The sequence below is a fragment of the Lactuca sativa genome, chromosome 2, assembly GCF_002870075.4.
Source record: "Lactuca sativa cultivar Salinas chromosome 2, Lsat_Salinas_v11, whole genome shotgun sequence".
In the NCBI taxonomy this organism is placed as follows: domain Eukaryota; kingdom Viridiplantae; phylum Streptophyta; class Magnoliopsida; order Asterales; family Asteraceae; genus Lactuca; species Lactuca sativa.
In genome coordinates this window covers 32251876-32261665 of record NC_056624.2, presented here as the reverse complement: position 1 = coordinate 32261665, position 9790 = coordinate 32251876, and the positions used below count along the sequence as shown (strand labels likewise).

The 9790-nt window shown below is 34.9% G+C and overlaps 1 long non-coding RNA gene across 3 annotated transcripts; it reads left to right on the top strand.

Moving 5' to 3' along the window:
• Nucleotides 1-6529: 6529 nt before the first annotated feature.
• LOC111909022 (uncharacterized) lies at nt 6530-9021 on the top strand. 3 transcript variants are annotated; one of them, XR_006187885.2, is made up of 5 exons: nt 6530-7142; nt 7370-7392; nt 7684-7984; nt 8364-8521; nt 8601-9021. It is a non-coding gene; the product is annotated as an uncharacterized LOC111909022 (long non-coding RNA). The 3 variants fall into 3 exon arrangements; XR_006187884.2 differs by having other exon boundaries at nt 7370-7984; nt 8601-8731; nt 8811-9021; XR_002856053.3 differs by having other exon boundaries at nt 7370-7984.
• The last annotated feature ends 769 nt before the right edge of the window (nt 9022-9790 follow it).

Sequence of the window (9790 nt, the reverse complement as noted above, 5' to 3'; positions counted from 1 at the left end):
GCAGAGCCCGGTTTCTCAATAAAACTCCCGGTTTTATTAGAAACGATCGTTTTAGGAAACGAATTGCTGCCCGATTATCGTCAAATCAAGTGAGTGTATATTCACTTTCAATTTACACATAGATATGAAGTATTTACCTTAAAATACGTGTTACGTGTAAATATTTTAATTGTTTATTTGAGGTGACTGTTGTGTTGATATTCTATACAAGTTTTAAATTGTATATATATATATATATATATATATATATATATATATATATATATATATATCTACAAATTAAATATGTTGGGTAGAACATAGGTAGATAGTTGGTGTGTGATAAAATAAAGTGACGAGAGGTATCGATGTTTAAGATGATCTAGTCATCTAACAAAGTATAGACAACGGCCACAGACTATTTTAGATAGTCCAGTGGAACGTTAGTAGACTCGTAATCGGTACGTATGTTTGAACTATATGTTCATAAAGTGTTCTTGAACTATATGTTCCTTAGGTGTTTTTGAACTATGTGTTCATCCGTTAATTCTTCTTTTTGACACTATTACGTGTCGGGGTACGAGAGCATACGGGAGTACTTTATTAGTATTTTCCCTATGCTTTTATTTTGAAGAGATTTTGAGTCTTCGTTTCTTTTGTGAAGTGATCGGACGAGCTTCATGAGTCAGTGTTTTCCTTTCCGATGTCGGATAGGGGTGAGTCTGGGGGTTCAGACCACAGCCTAGGCAGTAGTCAGTGTTTTCCTTTCCGATGCCGGATAAGGGTGAGTCTGGGGGCTATATACCTCACGATATTCAGACCACAACCTAGGCATTAGTTAGTGTTTCCATTGCCGGATAGGGTGCCTCTGGGGGTTATATACCTCACGATATTCAGACCACAGCCTAGGCAAAGTTCTATGCTGGATAGGGTGCGTCTGGGGGTTATATACCTCACGATATTCAAACCACAGCCTAGGCATTGATAACTACCCCCAACTTAATTGTCTTGTGGTTCTTTCTTTTATGAACAAAGGTTCGTAGTTAAACTTAGTCCATTCATTCAATATCTTTATTGATCCTTGTTTGCTGCTAGAGGATTTCTGAAGCAGTTTCGTAGTTAGTTGTTCATATCGATCCTTTAGGCTAGATCTAGTAAGATCAATGTATAAGGTTAGTATGTGGGGATCAATGTTGTTAGTTCTTGTTACGTAAACCTTGGTGATGATGTGACTTCGTGCCTATTAGGTAAACCCTGGCGACTATGAGACGTAGTGCCTATTAGATAAATCTTGGCGACGATGTGACTTCGTGCCTATTTGACCTAAATTATTGTAGGAAAACAATGTTGTCACCCCTAATGAAAATCCTTAGGCTAGGTCCCTTGTGATAGTTGTTTTAGGGACGTAAGGTGAGGATAACGGGAATGGGTAATTGGGGTAATTTGGTTGACTGATTGATGTTTAAACATAATAAATTTATGTATTGTGGGTTGAAAACCCTATATGCTCACCCACTCATCTTTGTATGATTACAGGTAGTGGACCCCAAGCACAGTCGGATGATGATGATGAGTGATTTTGGATTGTAGACCATTAGTTATAAATAACTGTTGTAAGGCTTATAATGTCTTGTTTATGCTTTTTATCTGTATCGGAACATGACATCCCGAGGTTTTGTTATGAAATAAAAATATATATTTCTTAAAGTAAGGTTTTGATAAATTTTTATCATGTTTGGCTTTGGGAACAAATTTCGCAACACTTTTAATCAAATGATTACTCTGAAATTATTTTAAAAGCATAAATTAAATCGGTCTTTTCTGGCCGTGAAATTGGGGATGTCACAGGTTTTCAACTAGGAAACCCTAATTTGACTGCTTAAGCCCTAAGCAGCCCATGGACCCTTTTAGAATAACCCTTGGACAATTTCTAATGGGTTTCCCCATAGAATTCGTCCAACCTATTATTCCAAGGTGATCCATAGCCCAAATGTAATTATCTTATAATTACAGTTCCAACCCCTTAAGTTTAATTAATCTCTTTTAGCCACAAAATTAATTATCAATTAATTCTTGACTAATATTAATTAAACAATATGATTTCTCCTTTAATATATTATTCTCATAATATATTAATCAATCATAATTAATCCTTTCTCTCCATAATTCATCATATCAAGTTGCTTTGGTGAAGGCAACCCAAAAGGACCATGCACCATCGGGTCAAGTACATACCAAAATAGTTATGGACTTAAACACTAATCCAACAGGTAACTCACCTCAAATGTTGTAAAGTAGTTGAACAGTCCCCGACTCTGAAATCAACCCCACTCAAACTCCTACACATAAAAAATTCCCTTTAATTACCCTTTCATACTCATAACCTCTTAAGGGTCAACTTTGGTCAAAGTCAAAGTCAAAGTCAACACCCTGATCAAAGTCAAAGTCAACATTCTGAGTTGACCCAACTCGTCGAGTTGCTCTTCAACTCATCGGGTTTCCATAATGATGAAACCCTAAAATCGCAATCCAACTCGTCGATTTCTTTCATGAACTTGTCGAGTTCTTCCCTATCAACAGAATCGGGACACTTATGTTGGGTTTTGAGCACTATAACACTCCTATGGTGCACATGCAACCCTAAATGCTTTGGATCTATGTTTTCTCTAATGATACATGCATTTTGTTTTTCCAAAGAATTCTCCTTATCTAGCATACAATTGAAGCTATATAATATAAACATTTAGTTTGGATGCTTACCTCTTGAGTATGGTAGAGTTCTTGACCTTTGAAAGCTTTAGCACATCAAAAGTGATGCCTTTATTGCTTCACAAACACCAAAATGCAAAAGGAGGCTTGAGAGAATAAGTTGGTTATCTCCAACATATGTTGTTCGCCGATTTTGGCTCTATAGGGGTTTATTTATAGTGTTGTACAAGCTAGGGTTACACTTTACAAACCCTAATAACCCATGACCTTCCACATTCTCATTCTCCATGGGTTTAAACTCCATGGACTATCCATGGATTAGTTTATCCCACCTACATGATCATGGATCATTGGCCCACACTACAAGAATGATTGATTTACATAATCAATCCCCCTATATTTAATTAGTCTCTTTTGATCACAAAATTAATTCTAAATTAATTCTTGATCAATACTAATTAAATAATAATATGATCTCATATTAATATATTATACTTGTAATATATTAATAAACCATATACACCCTTATTCTCAAAATCTATCCTATCAAATGCACTGGTGAAGGCAACCTAAAAAGGACCATGCCACAATCGGGTCAAGTACATCCCAGTTATAGTTATGGGCTTAGATACCAATCCAACAACTTTGACTCAACTCGTTGAGTTCCTCTATGAACTTTTCGAGGTCTTCAGTCTGTTAAGCCTTCTTAATGCATGGAGCATTATTCTTCGAATCTAAGTCCCATATTCTAGATCTGGGCCGAATACACGTCTAGGAGGTTAATGTTTCCGACTTTACCCATTAAGACCCATCCTAGAAGAAATGAGCTCTAACCCTAACTCACAATGGCTTAGATCTAACTCCAAAAGCCATCAAAACTTCAAGATAAGCTACGGGGTCATAGATCTGGACTTTAGGGACAGTTTGGTTATGAAAGTTCCCATCTTTACTTGTATGCATGACCTACTAGTTCTTAAAAGACCAAAATATGGTCTAAAAGTTTCTTGGGACTTCCATGGCCATAAAGTTGGCACCTTTACGCCATGAAGTCCCCTCAAGACTCTAGATCTGAATGGACGTCCAAATCCCAAAAAACCAACATACTTATTTTCAAAAACATGAAGAAAACTTCCTAAAACTAGATCTAAGCATGTTATAGACAAGGTAGGAGCTTTATACCTCAGATGAACTAGAAATGAAGCCCAACTTCTGGATCTACTCTCCTCCTACACGTCCTTACTCCTTCAAGTACTTTCTTCTTCAAAATCACCAAGAATCCACAAAATTTGGCTCAAAATTCCAAAAAGTGAATTAGGGTTTTGAGGCTAGGGTTTGGGAAAATGGAGGCTAGAAATGAGGCTAGCTTATGGGGGTTAAGGTGTTTGAATAGGATGCAAAACCCTGAAAATTAGGGTTCATTATGCCAGCTTACTCGTCGAGTTGAGGCTTCTCAACTCGTCGAGTAGACTTCTTAAACCGCGTCCCAATCCATCTCTACTCGACGAGTTTGGGGCCTCCAACTCGTCGAGTTTCTATACAAAAATGAATAAATTATGATTTAAATACATACTAGAAACCAAACGTTACACTGTTAAACCCAGGAAGAAGGTTTATAGGTCACCTAAATTACCATGATGAACTTATAGACTATAAATACTTTTGCTAGGTGGATAATCCTATACCAAACCTGTGGTATGCATATCTCTTACTGTAATTTCAAAAAACATGTTAATTTAGAGAACAATGCAATATTCGTGGAGTTTGGACAACAACAAGCCGAGGGGAACTTTTTTGGAGACACTGTGGAACAACCAGTGGAAGGAGTGGGCATTCAAAAACAGAATGGAAATGAAGGAGGAAGATGGAAATCATTGTTTTATGTGTTTATGGTTTTTTTTGTATTTTTGTTGGTGATGTTGAAGGATTGGTATGACAGACATAAGATGGATGGGAAGTAGTGTTTTGGTTGTATTTTTTTAGCTAACATTAATATGTTTAGGTTGTGCCTATTAGGATAGTATCAATATCTTTTGTAGTGTGTACTATGTACTATATTGTGTCCCATTATGAAATGAAAAGACTTAACAAGTTTATGTTTGTATAGGAGTTATATGTGTTTACAATGAAATCACGAATGGAAGAAATAATAAATGGAAGAAATCATGAATGGAATCAATAAAGAATGGAATCAATAATGAATGGAATCAATCGTGAGTGGAATCATGTATGACTGGAATGAAGTGTTATTGGAATCATTTAAGATTAGAATAATTTGAGACTGTAATCATTTGTGACTGGGATCATGCAAAACTAGAATCAAGTATGACTGGAATCAAACGTGGCTGGAATTCCATTTAAATAAACAATGTAATCATGATTAAAGTACTGAAATGAAATTAACCACATAAACATAAACAATGGAATCAACTTAAAGAACTATAAACCATTTTATCATAGAACATGTAATATTGACCATAAACAAATTTTTAAATGGTTAGGTATGTAAAAAACCCAAAAACATGATCAAGATCCCCAAAGCCTAAAACTTTATATGGTTATAAACAAATGGGGATATCAACAAAAAGGGTTATTAACATTTGCCCAAAGCCAAAAGTTTGTACACTTTCTTAACAAAAGCAACGGTTAGAAACACCCTAATCTAGACTAAGTGTGTTTTATGAATTCATACCCTTCCCATTTTTGACAACCACCACTTTCTTCAATTGTATTTCTATTATCCTCTCTAAAGGCTTCCTAATTCTTAATTTTTGCCTTTTCCTTCTCATTTCATCCTGATCTGCCACACCCAAGCCCTCCTGATCCTCTATGCTTATTCCTTCCTAATTCATGCCCTCTTGATCCATGCCCTCCTCACCTATGTCATCCAGATCCATCCCCCCTACATCGATGCCATCTTTATTGATTCCTTCATGATTCATGCCATTTTGATCTATGCCTTACTCACCTAAGCCCTCCTTATCCATGCGTTATTTATTGATTCCCTCTCGGTTCATGCGCTCCTCATCCATCATATCCTCATCTCCAAATGCTTGACATTTAGAGACTCCTTTAACAGTAATTTGGCTAGGAAATCTAAAAGCTTGTAACAATCATAACAAAATATGGTTAGGTATATTAAACATCATAAATGAAAAGTTAGAAAGCATACACGTGATATATCAAGCTCCACAGGTATTTATTTTATACCTTCAAATTCACCTAATTATGATTCGTTGATTCCAAGACAGTTCATGATCTCCTCAGTAGTGTAATTTGATACTTTCAATAATTAATTATCACTCCTTACACCCATTTTGACTTTATTGTCAACATCACGGCTCACTACATCAGGGCCCACTACATTTTCACTCTCAACATTAGGAGTCACTACATTTTCACTCTCAATATTTGGAAACCTAGAAGTTCCCTCACCAATATGTTTATTCACTCTTACACCAGATCTCATACCACCACCTTTCTTACCTCTTACACCAAGTCCCCTACCATCAACTTTATTGCCTCTTCCACCAGATCCACTACCCCCACCTCTATTTCCTCTCACTACTAGAAAACAAACATTTAATGACATGTGGACAATGACATACATTGATTTACAATACGCATTTTATTGTATCCTAAAAAATGTCAGTTTTTTAAAATTTGAAGGGCAGAAGACAAGCATTTGTGCGTGTCCTAAAATTAGTGTCAGAAAAGAAAGAAAAAAAAAACATGAAGGGCGCCTACTATAAAATGTGTGTTGTGTACAGATGTCGTTTCATATTTTTTTTAACTAAACGCGCCTCCATGTATTCTTGAGCACAAAATTGCGAATTTAGGGATTTTTTCACACATCTCTGGTTCGAGCTCAATTTCTCCATTTCTCTCTCTCTCTCTTTCTCTCTATCTCTCTCAAAACATCAACCAACGTTCGAGATGGTGGCTTGAGGGAAGGAAGAGGGCTGCAACGGTGAACGAAGTCGACCCTTCTTCTACAGATCTCACAAAATCCTTCAAAAAAATCAGACAAGGATATCTATCAAATTTGTCGCAAGTACCCTTTCCTTCCTTGCCTCTTCTGCTCAGCCTTCTCTGTACGTCCAGTTCTTGTTCGATGACCAGAGATTGAGATGCTGTTGGTAGACCGAGCAAGGCCATCCATCGATGAGTAGACCCTCACACCACCCACCTCCGAACATAACTCCTTTTTCCATTCTTCATGCCCTCTTTGACGAACCTCCCCGAACCTATATCTTAGATTTCATTGAGATGATGGTTTATAATTCAAATCATACATGAATTCGAACCATTTTTGGGCACTTATTCCTTGTATAGTTGCAATTTGGGAGAAATGGTGGCTACCAAATCGTCCTATCGCGATCGAGAAGCAAAATCACAACTGCGTTGCTGGTGGGTACCATATTGACCATGGTTAATTAGCCGAGTCTCCGTTTCAGGTCCGTATTCTATTTTTAGGTTATTCTTCCATTAAAGAACTTGTTATGCTTAGATTGTTGATAATTTTTGTTTATTTTTTATGAATATGTTTGCATTGATTGAGGTTTTAAGTTGACTGGTTACTGTTTTCATATTGAAAAGCTATTATCTCTACATAATGTGATATAATTGACAAACTATGTTGATGGAGTTTAATTAGATTTAGGATTTCATTCTTTATATACAGGCATGCGATTGTGAAGGAATTAGGTGAGAATGGGGAAATTGTACACACATATGCTCAAAATAAATATGAACTAAATAGCTATTTGAAAAGTTAATGAAAGATACTTAATGCATTTGATGAAAAGCTTTCATGTACTTGTGAATTTCATGAATTTCTATGTTAATTCGTTCTTTGGGAAACTTGTACTTGTTAAAGGAACCCTTTCTAATCTCTTTTCTCTTAAGGTTTGATGGTAAGTCATTTTGTTTCACATTTCTTCTTATTTTACATTGATTTTTATGCTTCTTTTATTGATAATTTTAAGCATGTGGTAGGTAAGTCCTGAAAAAGACAGGGAAGAGTTTCATGATATAAGCAAGAATAGTGGTGGAACTGGAGTCAATGATTTCTATGAATATGCAGTTAAATTTTGAGGAAAATTTGGTAATGTGGGTCAACACTAGTGACCATGCATATTTGACAATCATAATTTGTTTAAATTTAATCCTCTTAAGCTTATTTATGTATTGAAAATCATAATCTGTTTAACTTCAATCCCCATAGTTGTTTTACATGCTCTTCAGGAAAGTCATATTGAATCACTAACATAAGTATGGGATCTTACCACAAAGCCAGGTAAATGTTTTTGATTTTGACAATTTTCATGTGTGAAATTACACTTTTTTGTAATTGATGGCAACTTGGACCCATTTACCGTAATCAAATTGGGTTATATTACATCTCTAGATCATTTTTTAAAAGCTTTTATATTTAATATTATAGTTTCTTTAATCAAATATAGAGTAAATTACACGTTTGTTCCCTTTGCTATATCAATCTTTCTGGATATGTTACAGAAAATAATCTTTTTGCATTTTTTTCGTCCATATTTTCCTATTTTCCTTTATCATTTTTATTTAAGAAAAATGTATGTTTGATTTGATTTATATGTTTATCATTCTGTTAGTGAGGTAACAAACAAGTCTTTATTTATCTATTTCTTCTATAAATGTAGTTTTAGGTGTGGGACCCTTGTGAGTGGCGACAATAGTGGTGTTGTTCAGTTTTGGGATAGTTTACATGGTACTCTATTGCAAGAACATTCTTGTCATGAATGCTTTGGCGGCTAGTCCTACCCATACTAGGGTATTCTCAGTTGGATCAGACAGTCAGGTACTGAATACTATTTTAAGTTTTAGTTGGTTGGACTTGGATTGGATATTATAGTATCATATGATGATTTCTGTTTCAGGTTATATTATATAAGGTATTTAGTGACAGATCTTTATCTCCTACTCCTACTAATGCAATTAAAAAGAAGTGCATGTGGTGTATGTTGATTATTGAGAACCTTGGTTGTTGTTGTACCTATAAGTCGCAAAGGTATAGGAATTTTGTTTCCAATTACTTAATGATGACTTGTTGTGTTTCCATTGGATTTTAAAGGGTATTGTAATTTCAGAACCTGAAAGTGAGATGTTTATAGTGAATGGAGGAAGAAAATTATGTGATGACTATAGTGAAATTATTGAAGGTTGTAAAGATGATACTGGGTATGTATAAGGGCAATCTGGGAATTATAAAGTTGAGTTGATGATCATGTCAGGTTTTTGTTGATAGTTTATATACCTTACATTGAATAAGTAATGGTCAGTTCTAAATAATTTATTTTACTTCACTGTTTTAATCTTTAAGTTGATCTCATATTATGTATTCTATTTATTTGTTATTAATCTGGATTGTTATGTTTGACAACTGGATTAATGGAAAGAAGGCAAGCTTTGCTTCGTGGTGATTTTGAGTTCCAACAAGTGCTTCACATATTCATATTTTGACAACTAACTTAACATGATATTTTGTGTTTCTATACTATCCCCCCGCTATATAATATTAAGGGTAGCAAATTCTTTGCATTTTTATAGTTGTAACTCTTGAAGGATTTATTGTATACAATACAGAAGAAGGCAACATTTATATGATTTTAGTTTTGGTTTGTGCATGCAAGTTGTTTGGAACACAAATAGAGGAGCAGGAAATAACAATGTACTTTGCTATTTCTTGCATTTAAGCTTCACTTACAACAAATAATTTGAATTAAGTTTCTATTTCATGCATTTAGGCTTTTCTAGTTAAAATGCAAGACATAGCAGCATACCTTGATTGATTTGACTTGAAATAAACCATAATTTACTCTTTTATTATACAAGTCATTTTATGTCCCCAAGTGTAGGAAATTTGTAGAAAAAGAGTCGACACTGGTTGAGATGGATGCATCTTCAAGTGGTGAAGTTGCAAGGCTTAATGTTGTCATGGAGACCATCAAAGGAGAACTTACTCAATTGTTTCTTTTAATATTGTGTTTTGTTTTTCTATAATAAATCTTATGCAATATTAGCAATTTGTTATATTTATTTACAATCGGAAAAATTATTTGTATTTGAC